Below are 14,665 nucleotides of genomic sequence, written 5' to 3'. Positions count from 1 at the left end.
ATTGTTTACTTGGACTCCCAAAAGGCTTTTGACAAAGTCCCTCCCCAAAGACTCCTGAGCAAACCTGGCAGTCACGGAATAAGAGGACAGATCTTCTTATGGATCAGTAACTGGTTAAAGAACAGAAAGCAGAGAGTAGGAATAAATGGTAAATTTTCCCAATGGAGGGAAGTAAATAGTGGGGTCCCACAGGGATCTGTATTAGGACCAATGCTTTTCAACTTGTTCATAAATGATCTGGAATTAGGAGTGAGCAGTGAAGTAGCTAAGTTTGCCGATGACACCAAATTATTTAGGGTGGTTAAAAAAAAGGGGGGGGGATTGGGAAGAGCTCCACAAGGATCTCTCCAAAATGGGAGAATTGGCATCTAAATGGCAAATGCAGTTCAATGTAAGCACATGTAAAGTGATGCACATTGGGGCAAAAAATCCTAACTTCAAATATAGCCTGATGGGATCTGAGCTAGTGGTGATCGACCAAGAAAGAGATCTGGGGAGTTGTGGTGGACAGCTTGATGAAAATATCAACCCAGTGTGTGGCCACTGTAAAAAAAAAAAAGCCAAACTCAGTGTTAGGCATAATTAGAAAAGGAATTGAGAGTATAATGGCCAATATCATACTGCCCCTATACAAATCTATGGTGCAACCACACTTGGAATATTGTGTACAGTTCTGGTCACCACACCTAAAAAAAAAGATGTTGCAGAGCTGGAAAAAGTGCAGAAAAGGGCAACTACAATGATCAAGGGGCTGGAGCATCTCCCCTATGAGAAGGTTACAACAGCTGGGATTTTGTAGCTTGGAAAAAAAGAGAGTAAGGGGAGACATGATAGAGGTGGTGTGTACAAAATTATGCATGGTGTGGAGAATGTGGATAGGGAGACATCTTTCTCCCTCAAAATACTCAAACCCAGGGTCATCCCATGAAGCTGACTGGTGGGAGATTCAGGACAGATAAAAGGAAGTACTTCTTCACACTGCGGCTGCGCATAGTTAAACTATGGAATTTGCTACCACAGGATGTAGTGATGGCCAGTAATTTGGATGGCTTTTAAAGCAGGGTAGACACATTCCTGGAGGAAAAGGCTATAAATGGCTATTTTTTTAAAAAAAAATATTTATCAAATTTATTAATCGCCCATCTGGCTGGTCACCCAGCCACTCTGGGTGATGTACAGTAATAAAAACAGTTTAAAACAATAAAATTCTACATTAAAAATACCATATCTCTAAAAATACCCTAACCCACCCCAAATGTCTGCCTGAATAACCATGTTTTTAATGCATGGCGGAAGCTCATTAAAGAGGGGGCATGGCGGAGTTCTTTAGGGAGGGAGTTCCACAGAGTAGGGGCCACCAGAGAAGGCCCTCTCCCTCGTCCTCACCAGTCTAGCTGTCCTGGCTGACGGGACAGAGAGAAGGCCATCCAAGGCTGATCTACTAGTCCTGATTGCTATGTGCTACCTCCAGCACCAGAGGCAGTGAGTCTATGTACACCAGTTGCTGGGGAACATGGGTGGGAGTGTGCTGTTGCACTCATGTCCTGCTTGTGGGTTTCTGGGCAACAGCTGGTTGGCCACTGTGTGAACAGAATGCTGGACTAGATGTACCCTTGGTCTTATCCAGCATCACTCTTCTTATGTTCTGCTTATGAGGCCATTAATCGCTGTATCTACTTTTGGCTTTGAGGCAACATTGAGACAGAAAGAGCTTTTCCCTTCCCTGTTTTTATGCTAAGTAACCTCTAGGTGGCACTGTGGTATAGTGGAATATTACAATTATACAAGAAGGAAAATGATTTTTTTCACTTTCAGAAATAATACTGCATTTTCCCTGCTCTAAAAAAACCCTGGGAAAATACTCTTAAAAAACAAAAGTGAAACTGGAGGACCACTAGCCATCTAAAGAACATGTAAATAACTGTAAGTCAGGAATCACAAGCGCACAATGAATGCCTCATGTAGAAAAGCTCTATGAGAAGGCTTTGGCGACTCATAAGACTGTCAGCTCTATAGGACACACAGGAGATAAGGAGAGTTGGGTCACACCATTTGGGAAAGAATAAGGGGATATGACATATTATAGGAGGGAGGTGTATGCAGAATTATGGATATGGGGATTGATCCATGTGTTATGCATTGTTCTTCAAATTATGCTTAGTTTCTTACAAGCAACCTTCAAAATGTCCTTTCATTTTCTAACTCTCCTGCTTCTTACTTTTCATCCCAAAGCATTCAGCTAATAGGCAATGGCCAGTCAACACGTCATCACCATCTTATGTTTTGCCACATATTCATAGCCACTTTGTCATGCTAGCTGTAACCCCTAGGACTACCTGTTCAGCTCTGAAAAAACTTTGAAAAAAATCTCAAAACAGCAGCAGCTTTCAAAACCAAAGGTGGTGCTATGATATGGGTAGGGGTGGCGGGCAGGTGCTGACCCCCTGTGGTGATGGCAGACCCCAAGGTGAGTGTGATCAGAGCCAAAGTGGAGAGAGTTGGAAACTAGGCTGAGGTCCGCATGGAGCTAGGCCAAGGTGTGCATTTGGCCCTTGAGCTACCGGTTCACAACATTGGCTTAGAGTGTTAGAGTAGGACCAGGGATATCCTGGTTCAAATCCTTGCTCTGCCATGATGTGAGCTTGGGCCAGATACTATTTCTCAGCCTCACCTGGCTCATCTCTAGGTATTTTGGCACCCTGGTGGACATGCTGCTGCCACCACCCACCTCTCTTCTCTCTCCCCCCATCCCCCAGCTGTGTCCATCTCTCCTCTCCCCCACCCCTGGCCATTGCCACTCCCCTACCTCCTACCTCCTCTTCTCTAGCCACTGCTATCCTCCTTTACTCTCCCTGTCATCTGTCTTCCCCTCTATGCCATGCTTCAAGGTGTCTGTCCTTAGCGAGAGGCATTCTGGGTGAGGTGGCCCTGGAGATTGCCCATGCCATAGCAGCATGGGCAGTCTTCATAGCCACCTTATCCAGAATGCCTCATTTGAAGGAAGGGCCCCTCAAAGCAAGGTATTTGGGCTTGGCTGGCTCTCTGGAAAGCTACATCATCTGCTTTGTGCAGCTGGTATAGTTCTGAGCTCACCTGCCCAATTGATCTCTCAGTCTGGGAAATTCTGCTGAGTGAAGATTGGGTGGACACGTAGGCTCTCTGGATGGGACAGATAGGTGGGCTGCCAGCATGGGGAATGAGCCAGAGTACTGCCACCATCTTTGGGGGCTCATTTAGGCACACCCAGAATTTGGTGCCCAAGGTGGCCATCCTGTTTGCCCTCCCAAAGAAATAAGCCTCACCTACCTTACAGGATTGTTGTGAAGATTTAAAAAGCCAGAATCATGTATAGCAGCCTGAGCTCCTTATTAGGAAGGGCAGCATTAAAATGTAAGAAATAAAAATATAATAAAATTACTGCTAACTTGTGTTGTCCCAATTCTCTGTAAATTTCTGTAGTCCATTGTCGATCTATGACATACACAAGATCAATCTAACCTTTTCAGCAGTGACTATCTGAATTTATAGCAGAGCTCTGAAATTTGCCAATTGCTTTTGGAAGCCACTTTGGAAATGCACTAAAATGGCTGTAGAAACTTTCCTGCATTAAGCATTTTGTCATATCAAGTTTCTACATCAAGCACTTTAGAGAGGGGGAAAATTAGTTAGCACATAAACTCTTCTGAAAAGTGAGGACTAATTTATTATCATGTCATTATTAGCAGAATCACAAAAGGGGTCACTGGTCTCTCCTTTAATTTCTATCTCAGGCTGCAGGCCGCATTATGCTGAATCAAGGATATGGGAAGATAATTAACACAGCATCTATGGCAAGTTTAATAGGTGAGTGATGAGAGCTAACAGTTGTGCTTCAGAATCCATATTTTAATTACTACTGATGCTATTTGAATCAATTAAACCTGTATTGCACAGAAGTAAATCACTGACATTTTGTATTAGGGAAAATGTACTACAAAATTTTTATTGATATCATTTTTCAACATTTATCTGTCCCTTCTATTTTAGAGCACTTATTACTCTTTATAGAAGAGGTGGGGTTAACGGTCTCTGAAGCTGACACATTTCATTATGTAAGAAAGGTGTTGGGGGCAATCCACCCTCCACAATTAGAATGAGAGGCATATTATTTCTTTCGTTATTTATAGGGTGCCCTAAAGGACTTACCTGCTCTGGCAGGGAGTGTGATATATGGGATTCGAACTCAAGTCCTTTGCATTGGTTGGTAGATGTCTCCATTTCCTAACTCACCCAGGAGGCTGCTAACCAATGCAGACATTAGTAGAATGAGGTGATAGACAGAGGTGGTATATTCAGAAATGTTGCCCCATATGAAAAGCTTCCTGCATCATCATGGAAGGAACATATCAGAGAGAGGAGCGGGGCATCACCAGTTTATCATAATGTGCTAAATTGACTGCATGCAGGAAGCTTTTTACCTAGTATGGGAGGAGAGGCATTCAAAAATATGACACCCATCTGAAATCTGAAGTGGTACGGTCCAGAATTCTACCGGATTATTCTGTATAATATTCAGAATGCCTCTGAAGAAGCTGTAGAGCAGGCATGTGGTACCCCTGGCCTCTGTGGGCTCCTCCAGGGGGTGGGGCTTGGCCTCTGCAGGAGTCTCCTCTGTTATGTGAGATTGGAAACAGCAGCAGGGATTCCTCTGTGTGCTGCTTTCCCGCCTACTGTCATCATCTGGCCGCAGAGGGCCTGGTTCTGCACTGCTGCTGTATGCCCTTCCTCAGTACGGAAACGGAGCTCCAGTTGGCCTCCAGCACAGTCATCTTCTTGGTCAGGCAATCTGATATATACATAGGTCAGCCCTCAATTCTGGATGGTCTGGATGTGGCTGTGCTTCAAAGCTCCCTCAGCCAAATCAGGTCATCCTTGGCTCTGTCTTACATCCATCCTAGACTCTCCTAGATGCATCCCCATGTCCTGTGCTCAATGGACTGCTGTCTTGGTTGTCCAGCCGTGTTTGGCTCCGGTACATGTTTGTTATTGGCAGTGACCTTTCAGACCCCAACTTTGGGCATATACCTGGCTGTGTCCGTGTGCGTGCCAGCTGGTCTCCTTTGCTTGTGCTCTAATACCAATTGTTATATTTAATGCGTCTTGCCAACAGGTGTCCCCACTAGCGCTGTTGTATCAGCAGCGTCGTCAAAGAGCCAATAAACTATTGCAACATATGGAACGAAATCCCAACTGCTGAGCTAATCTGGAAGGCAGTTACATGCTGGTGAACTGAGGCCCATGTAACAAAAATTGATCAATTACACAAATTAAGCATAGCCCTTTAGGAATTTGTTTTATTGGTCTGGACATCTGTTGCAGGATTGTCCAAATCCAAAAATCAAATGGTGCCTGTGAGCTGCCAAGTTAGCCCCCCTCCCCCCGAAATTAAAAAAATTAAAAAATCCAGTAGCTATAAAAGTACAACTGAAAAGCTCGATATTAATATCATGTCCATCTGCTGAATGTTACATAAATATGCAGCCTTTTTATTTTCCTTGGGAATAACATTTATTTTTACTGTGCCCAGTTTGACATTCTATGACATTCTGTTCAGTTTATTGCTTAGTAACTTTAACTGTTTCTTCAGGAAAAAAAATGCATTTATAATGTTGCTCTTAATTTTTTTTCAAGTGCTTTTACCAGCTGTTTCACTTATGGTTATAACACCAGAGAAGCTGCTCTTGCCCAAGTGTAAGGAATTTTTGCAAACAAAAGTAAGACATTTAAAGAAATGTACAAGTTTCAGTATAGGAAACAGAAATACGTATAAACATAAAAGAAGCAGCAGCAGCATTCCTGTATTGCTTTGATTTGTCATTGGCAATTTGCAAGCAACAATTATATTTTCAAAAGCTAGCATAGAATACCTTACGGAAATTGCAGTCTAAGGTCCACAGTATACCGAGTGGTATACTGTGCTGTACATCGTTTGAATGAGGCTTGCATGGATCTTCTGGGCAAGTCCCGTTAGAATGAATGGAGGTTGCACAGCAACAGTTCTTGGTGAGCTGCCCTGTGTTTCTACATGGGGCATACAATGGGTTTATATCAGTGGCTGAAAATATATGGAGAAAGTAGGTAAGAAAAGCACCATTTAGGAACGTAGGAAGCTGCCTTGTACAGAGTGAGACCATTGGTCCATCCAGCATTGTCAGCACTGACTGGCAGCGGTGGCACTCCACAGTTCCAGAAGGATTCTTTCTTAGCCCTACTTGGAGGTGTCAGGGATTGAACCTGGGACCTTCTGCATGCAAAGCAGCTGCTCTGCCACTGAGCCATGGCCCCTCCTATTTAATATGTTGGTGACAATCTTTAGGCACAGCAGCAGTGCTGGCTCCAGCTTTTGGAGGGCCCTTGTGTGAAATGCCCTCTATGGGCCCCCTCCCTCAGTGAGCCTACCTTCTTACCCCCATTGTCACCAGCTGCTGTCAATCCCCATCCTCTTACTTCTCTTCATAAGTGCTATCAGTCCCTGGTTGTACCTTCAGTGCATCATCTGCACTGGGTATTTATTTATTTGTTGATTACATTTGTATAGTTATTTATTTCAGAACATTTCTGTACCGCTATTCATTTTTTAATTTAAAAAATCCCAAAGTGGTCTCCAAACCATCCACTATCTGAAGCTCTCTAGGTGTTCCTTAGAATTTGTTTCTAGGTGCAATTATAACGGTTGGTTTCTACCTTGGAATGCTCTGAATGACTTGAGTGCAAGATACCGCTTCCTGCTCCAGCCTGCCATCTGCCTAAGTTCTGGTAGAAAAGGCCCCTTTCTGTGTCCTGCCCATGGTGGAAGCATGACTGGCAGTGTGTGTAGAGACAGGGCCTTCTCTGTGGCAGCATCCAAGCTTTGGCACACATTGCTCCATGAGGTTCAGCTGGTCCCCTCTCTTGCTGTTTTCCACCAGCGAAGACCTTTTGAATCCAGCAAGCTTTATTATTGTTGCTGTTAGTTACATTTCTATACTGCCCCATAGCTGAAGTTCTTTGGGCACTTTACAAAGATAACCCCCCCCCCCATTAAAAATACATTATACAAATTGTAAAACCGTTTACATAAAACATATAAACAGACAGCACACACAGAGACAACATACATCTAAAAACAATTCTAAACTATGACACATAAGACAAATCCAGGATCTAATCAAAAAGTCATCATATGCTGCCGAATGCCTGAGTGAAGAGAAAGGTCTTAACCTGGAGCCAAAAAGATGACAGTGTTGATGCCAGGCAGGCCTCATTGGGAAGATCATTCCATAATTGGGAGCGGGGAGGCACCACTGAGAAGGCCCCCTCCCTTCTTGCCACCTTCTGAGCCTCTCTCAGAGGAGGTACCCAGATGAGGGCCTTAGTTCATGGGGGTAGATAATGACTTTATTGGAAGATTCTTTTTTTCTGTCATGGCTGTGTTTTTATTGTGAGATTTTAATTTTAATTGATGCCAGCTGCCTTGTGTGGTATGTGGGCTTCAGAAAGGCGGGGTAAATATTTTATTATAAATAAATAGACAAAATTGCCAGGGATAGTGCATGATGTAGGAAGGAGGTAAAGTGATAGGAGAGTCACCTCAGTAAGCACCATTTATGGGACATCATTTATGGAAGGTGCACTATCCACCATGCCAGTCCCCTTCAGTTTGGAAGTGGCGCCCTTGCAAACACAATCACCTGTGCGCTGTCCTGCCTAAGTGTCAGGCAGCAACCCTATCTGCTTCTGGTAAGACAGACATTAGAGAACTACAGTTGTACCTGCTTTCAACTAGGGATGTCAGAGAATTCTGCCACGGATCCCAGGGAGGCCGAATTCCAGTGAATTTGGCCCCTCGGAATCTGTGGCGGAATGAAGCAACCCCCCCCGCCACACCGCAAAATGGGCCCGGAACGGAGCCTACCTTGTGTCGGCTGTCTGGTGCTCCACGAATGGCGGCCGCATCTGTGGCCGCCATTCGCATTCCGTCGAATGGCTGTGATAGGCTACTTAAATATATATGTAGCCTATCACGGCAATAGGCAGGAACGCAAATGGCAGCCGCAATGGCGGCCGTGATAGGCTACGTATATATTTATGTAACCTATCATGGCAAAAGACAGGGGCGCAAATGGCAGCCACTATGGCGGCCACCATTTGTGTCCCTGCGCAGCCCAGCAGCCGGATGTCCGCGCAGCCCAGCAGCTGCAGCCCAGTGGCCGGGGAGAATTTTGGGGGGAGAAATGGAGCGCCTCCCCCCCACCGCGAATGACCCCACGCGGAACGAGGTAAGGGATTCGTACATCCCTACTTTCAACATACATTTGCAAAATCATATCAAACTGGACACAGGCAGATTCTCTTGGACCATCCACATTGCCAAACCAGATCCCAGCTTTTGCAGAAGCATTTCATTGTTTAGGAAACTTGCTGTCGACTCCAGCCAGACTTGAGCTAGCTGACTTGCTTACTGCTTCTAGTCATTCCATCTGTGACTGTGATGAGGCAGGAGACCTGATGATTTAGATTAGATTAGAGAAGCCAGACGTGATGCTGACTACACATTACTCCAGCACAGAGACAGAACCGACTCCTCCTCAGGCATTAGACTTTGGACCTTTCCCTTTTCCAGGAAGGACACTTCATGCCTGGAAATCTGTTTCAGTATGTGGATCACCCTTATGGATCTGAGCCTGGAGCTCAGTTAAAGACTGCTGCAAGGCAGGCGAAATCCACATACAACACCTGGAGGAGTATATTTGATGCACTTGCACCTCCAGACAAATGACAATATGTCTGACAATATGAAACTGGGAACTGCCTTGTACTGAGTCACACTATTGATCCATCTAGACTAGTGTTGTCGTCTCCCAACTGGCAGCAGCTCTCTTAGTCTTTCTCTAACATAAGTGATACCACTGAAACTCATATTTCCAGGTTCATAAAGCTTGCCTGTAATACAAGGTGAACATCATGACCCCTGAGTTCTTCTCTGGCTGGGATTTTAATCTGAGGGCCAAAGCAGATATTACATTAAAAATGCAGAAAGCAGCTGCGGCTGTTTTTAAATTAGTGTAAGCGCAGGCCTCCTGATCTGGGATGGGTGTGGGGTAGGGAGGCTTTAATCCTTTCTCCTGCTATGGATCTAATCTGGATTGTCCCTCCCCATGCCTGCAATTTATATTGCAAAACAGTGATCTAATAGTGATCTAAAACAGCTTTGGCCTTGTTCTGTTTCAGTCAGTGAGCCCTGTTACAGCAAGGGTCTAGTGTCATTGGGCATATGTGGTCCAGTTCACAGCAAGGATTTGGAGCAAGGGAGTTCAAAAGGTTCTGATAAAGCAGGAGTCAGGTTTCCCAGAGGGACAGGAAATAGAGCAGCACCAAGGAGAATGCTGAGAGATGCTGGGGCTGGAAGTCAGAAAAGCTTGCCTGTATGTGGTTCCAACAAACAGCAGATTGAGACTGAGCCTTAAGTGTGGTTTTGGCTTCCTTTAGTCCAGGGGTCCCCAACCCCCGGGCCACGGACTGGTACCAGTCCGTGGCCTGTTAGGAACTGGGCTATACAGCAGGAGGTGAGCATAGGGGTGTGCGAAACCCCCTTACCTTGGGTCCGCGGGGGGGGGGAGGCGATCTGTCCTTCCCCCCCCCCGGAACCCTCATCGGCCCTGGCCAGCTCTGCTCCACTGTGTCTGTGGAGCTGCCGGCCGGCTCCAGCTGCTGGTGGACTTCCAGCCGCTGGGAGGCAAATGGCGTCCGCATAGCGGATGCCATTTGCATCCCTGTTCTTCAAGTAATAGGCTACGTAAATCTTTACGTAGCCTATTACTGCAAAGTAATAAATGTAATGCGCTTGAATCATCTCGAAACCATCCCCCCCAGTCCGTGGAAAAATTGTCTTCCATGAAACCGGTCCCTAGTGCCAAAAAGGTTGGGGACTGCTGCTTTAGGCTACTTAGCCCCACCTCCCTATTGACTGAGGCCTTTTCTCCTAAAGTGACCTGGTGTGTTTCAGCAGTCTTGGGCTGCAACACTATGGAAGTGGCTGTGATATATTCATAGCTAGAGGTCTCAGAATCCAAGGATGGTGATGCAGTCTCCTCTGGAGACAGGGGAGCTGGTGCCTGGGGTCTTCCTGGAGAACTAGGTCCTAAGGAGGTGGGAACTTCATGACATCCTTCTGTAACTGATCCCTCTCCTTGATCCATTAACTCAGGAGCCTCATCCTCTGAGGATGAGGGGTCAGGTCCTGGATCATGAGTGAGGCAGAGAAGAATCACACTCCCATTCACATATGCCCAGCCAGTCAAGACACTACCTCCACCCGATCCCCTCCTGCTTACTCAACGTTTATTGGACTGGCACTCCAGTGGCGCTGGCATGCCACACCAAGGCAAGTGGGGAAAGGGAATGGAGAGAACAGTCTCCTTCACCCCTCTCTGGCACCTGGACTGCGACCATGACAGGCCATAAACAGACTCAAGGAAATGTAGCCTTTTGAAAATGGCAGCATGGCACACTGAATAAGGAGCACACCAGACACCAGAGAGGAGAGGGCTCTCCTCTTTCCCTTTCCTATCTCCCGTTCCCACTGCCCCACCAGTGCCACTTAACAGGGGAGGGGAGTTGCCAGCCTTGTATATGGGGTGGCTGGGAAAGTCTTGTTCAGACATAGTATTGTTTAATTATGATCTAATCCAAAATGAGCTGGGGGAGCACTCCTTTCACTATTCAGAGGGGCTGTGCAAGAGCTCCTGAAAGCAAGGATCTCTCTCACTAAATCCACAATTGATACTGTCATGCTGACACCCATTTGTGCAGAGTGAGGAGGTGAGAAGGTAGTGTCTGGTTCAGCTGTCCCTCTGCCCACCCCCAAGAGGTGATGAACATCATTACCTGTGAGTGCTGGAGAGGAACTAAGGATGCCAGGAACTCAGGTTTGGTCCCTTCTGCATGCAACCTGTGTGTGCTATGCCTGTCCTGAGCGATGGCTAAGGTTGTGTGTGGGAGAGGGAGAGGTGATAGGAAAGCTGGAAAAGAAGGCAGTGAACGCATGGATGGAATAGATTATGTGAGCAGCTTTTGTCAAGGTTGGGGAAAGGAAGGGAAAGAAACCAACTTGGGGAATGGATTGCTGCTGGTGGGAAATCAGTGCACTTAGGAAGGAACACAGGGAGCTGCCTTATCCCGAGTCAGACCATTGGTCCTTCTAGCCCAGTATTGTCAACACTGACTGGTAGTGGCTGTCCAGGATTTCAGGCAGGCGTTTTTTCCTGCCCTACCGGGAGATGTCCAAGATTGAACCTGGGACCTTCTGCATGCAAAGCAGGTGCTCTGTCGCACTGAGCTACAAACCCTCCCTACAAGCAGGAATGGCCTGCTTGTGTGGCATTCAGTAATGGATGGGTAAAGTAAGAATGGTGACAAATCCAGGGGGTGTGCTACAAGATCGAATCGCCTTTGGATGAAAGAGACTTTTGGTATCTTTGTAATCTGTTTATTTACAGATATACAAACAGAGCCTAAGCCTATTGGAAGCAAGTAAGCCTCCTGGAATCAAGTTGACTGTTCGTAGACTACCAAGAACAGGCAGCACAACCACTCCATCAGGTTCCCAAAGAGAGCAACAGTACCCAATATGCCTCAGTTTTAAACATCTCCATCTAAAACCTCTCAGCTTTCTGGCTGAAGGGTGCCACCTTCCAAAGGCAGTGGGAGAGAGATGTCCAGCCATCAAGGACCTACTAGTCTGCAAACCAGTCAAAGGCACATGGAAAATGGAAGATTCCATCAATGTCTTTGACCTCTTTTTCTGAAAATGCACTGGTTAAATTGTGCACAAGCATAGCACATTCAAAGTCAGGTCCATACAAACGGCTACTCATTCTGATTAGGAGAGGAGACCTTGGTGCAGGCTAGAAACTCTGCACAATGTGTCAAGACACACTGAAGGAAGCGGGGGTTTCACTACACATATGGTGCCGCAAACTGTAGTAAAGGCTGTCAGCTATGAGCACGAGCCTGCTGACCTTTGAAGAACTGGGGGCTGGGTATAGGGTTACTGTTTTATTGTGAGTCTCTCGTGGAACTCCCTCCCCAGTAGGGACGGCGGAGAATTTCTCCCCGAAACTTCGGGGGGCCGAGCGCCAACGTGTTCGGCCCCCCGAACAAGTTTTGGGGAGAAATCCTCCGCCCCCCGCCCCCCGCCCCCCCCCCGGGACGGGACTTACCTTCACCGAATGTCCCTCCCAGTGGCTGGTCCGGCCGGCGGTTCGGCGGGTGTTCGAGCGAGGCGGGAGCGGCAGTTGGTCTTTTGACCGGCTGCCGCCGCCGCCATTGCAATGAAAGAAAAAAAAAAAACGCCCCCTGATAGGCTACGTGACGATTCACATAGCCTATCAGGGCTAGATTTGCAAAGTCAGCCGTGATAGGCTACGTGAATCGTCACGTAGCCTATCACGGGTGACTTAAAAAAAAAAAAAAAAGTGTGTACCGATAATGGCGGCCCCCATAGGGAGCCGCCATTCCCCTTCCTTATTTGGTCGCTGTAGTCTACGTCAATGTTTACGTAGACTACGGCGAAAATAAGGGCAACGCTATTTGCGTTGCCCTTATTTTCGCCGTAGTCTACGTAAAGATTTACGTAGACTACAGCAACCAAATAAGGAACGCGAATGGCGGCTCCCTATGGGGGCCGCCATTAGCGTACGCGCTTTTTTTTTTAAAGTCACCCGTGATAGGCTACGTGACGATTCACGTAGCCTATCACGGGTGACTTTGCAGATCTAGCCGTGATAGGCTACGTTAATCGTCACGTAGCCTATCAGGGGGCGTTTTTTGTTTTTTTTTAAACCTTCGTGTTCGCGGCCGGGCGAGGCGGGAAGCCTCCTCCCTGGCCTGAATTTCGGCCGGGGCAAGGCGGGAAGCCTCCCCCCCGGCCTGAATTTCGGCCGGGGCGAGGTGGGAAGCCTCCCCCCCGGCCTGAATTTCGGCCGGGGCGAGGCGGGAAGCCTCCCCCCCGGCCTGAATTTCGGCCGGGGCGAGGCGGGAAGCCTCCCCCCCCAGCCTGAACTTCACGGGGGGACCAGCGAAGCGCCTCCCCCCCACCGCGAACGTCCTTCGAGGACAGGTAAGTGACTTTCGTCCACCCCTACTCCCTAGGGAACTCCGCCATGCCCCCTCTTTAATGAGCTTCCATCGTGCATTAAAAACGTGGTTGTTCAGGCAGGCATTTGGGGTGGGTTAGGGTATTTAAAAAAAAAATTTATGGTAGAATTTTATTGTTTTAAATTGTTTTATGGTATGTTGTACATCGCCTAGAGTGGCTGGGTGACCAGCCAGATGGGCGATTGATAAATTTAATAATAAATAAAAATAAATAAAAGTCAAAGTGGTTGTGAAGAGGCAAAGCCAGTTGTGTGTTTGCAAAGTGAGAAATGAACTGCATTCATTTCTGGTTGATAGAAATCATACCAGTGTCCAGTTATTCATTTCCAGTGACTTTCCAGTGATGTTGCCTACTTACGTGACATATCTGAGAAGCTGAATACCATTTCATGACATGATATTTATGTTACTGTATCGTGGTAGAGTGGCTTAGTTAATTTAAAACAAGATGTATCATGGCAAAGACAAATAGATGTGGTCATATAGAGATATTTTCAAAAACAATTATTTTCCCTGAAAACAGCAAAGCGGTACTCTGTGCGGTGCTGAAAGAATGTGTTCAGAGTAATTTACTGCCACTGAAAAAATCCTTTCCAGAATCCAGAAATAATTTCCTGATATCAACATTGCCTTATATGACTGGATGAGAGCTTCTGGGTTCAATCCAGATTAAATTAATTAGACTTTGTTCCTATTGAAATCAAGGGGGACTAAGTTGCCATGACTAGCTTGTCCCTTTCATTTCAATGGGACCTACGTTCAACTAACATAGACTGCAGGCCCACAGAATATAGATACTTCCCTGGGAGTAAGACCCATTGAGATCAATAGGACTTACTTTTGAGTTGTTGTTCAGTCGTTAAGTCGTGTCCGACTCTTCGTGACCCCATGGACCATAGCACGCCAGGCCTTCCTGTCCTGCGCTCTCTCCCGGAGTGTGCTCAAGTTCATATTCATTGCATCCGTGATGCTATCTAGCCATCTCATCCTCGGTCGTCCCCTTCTCCTTTTGCCTTCCGTCTTTCCCAGCATCAGGGTCTTTTCCAGAGAGTTTTCTCTTCGCATTAGGTGGCCAAAATATTTGAGCTTCAGCTTCCGCATCTGTCCTTCCAATGAGCACTCAGGGTTGATTTCCTTTAGGATGGACTGATTTGACCTCCTTGCAGTCCAGGGGACTCGTAAGAGTCTTCTCCAGCACCACAGTTCGAAAGCATTAATTCTTCGGCACTCAGCCTTCCTTATAGTCCAGCTCTCACAGCCATACATTACTACTGGGAAAACCATAGCTTTAATTAGACGGACCTTTGTTGGCAAGGTGATGTCTCTGCTTCTTACTATGCTGTCTAGGTTTGCCATAGCTTTCCTCCCAAGGAGCAAGCGTCTTTTAATTTCATGGCTACAGTCACCATCTGCGGTGATCTTGGAGCCCAAGAAAGTAAAATCTGTCACTGCTTCCATTTCTTCCCCTTCTATATGCCAGGAAGTGATG

General features: G+C 46.6%; 1 pseudogene; it reads left to right on the top strand.

Moving 5' to 3' along the window:
* Window positions 1-14,665, top strand: part of LOC146355020 (uncharacterized) — a 92,704-nt pseudogene that overhangs the window by 59,873 nt on the left and 18,166 nt on the right.

Source organism: Heloderma suspectum, chromosome 2 (genome assembly GCF_057233095.1).
Source record: "Heloderma suspectum isolate Gila_16-S chromosome 2, 16-S_ref, whole genome shotgun sequence".
Taxonomy (NCBI): Eukaryota; Metazoa; Chordata; class Lepidosauria; order Squamata; family Helodermatidae; genus Heloderma; species Heloderma suspectum.
This window is presented reverse-complemented; position numbering and strand designations above follow the sequence as displayed.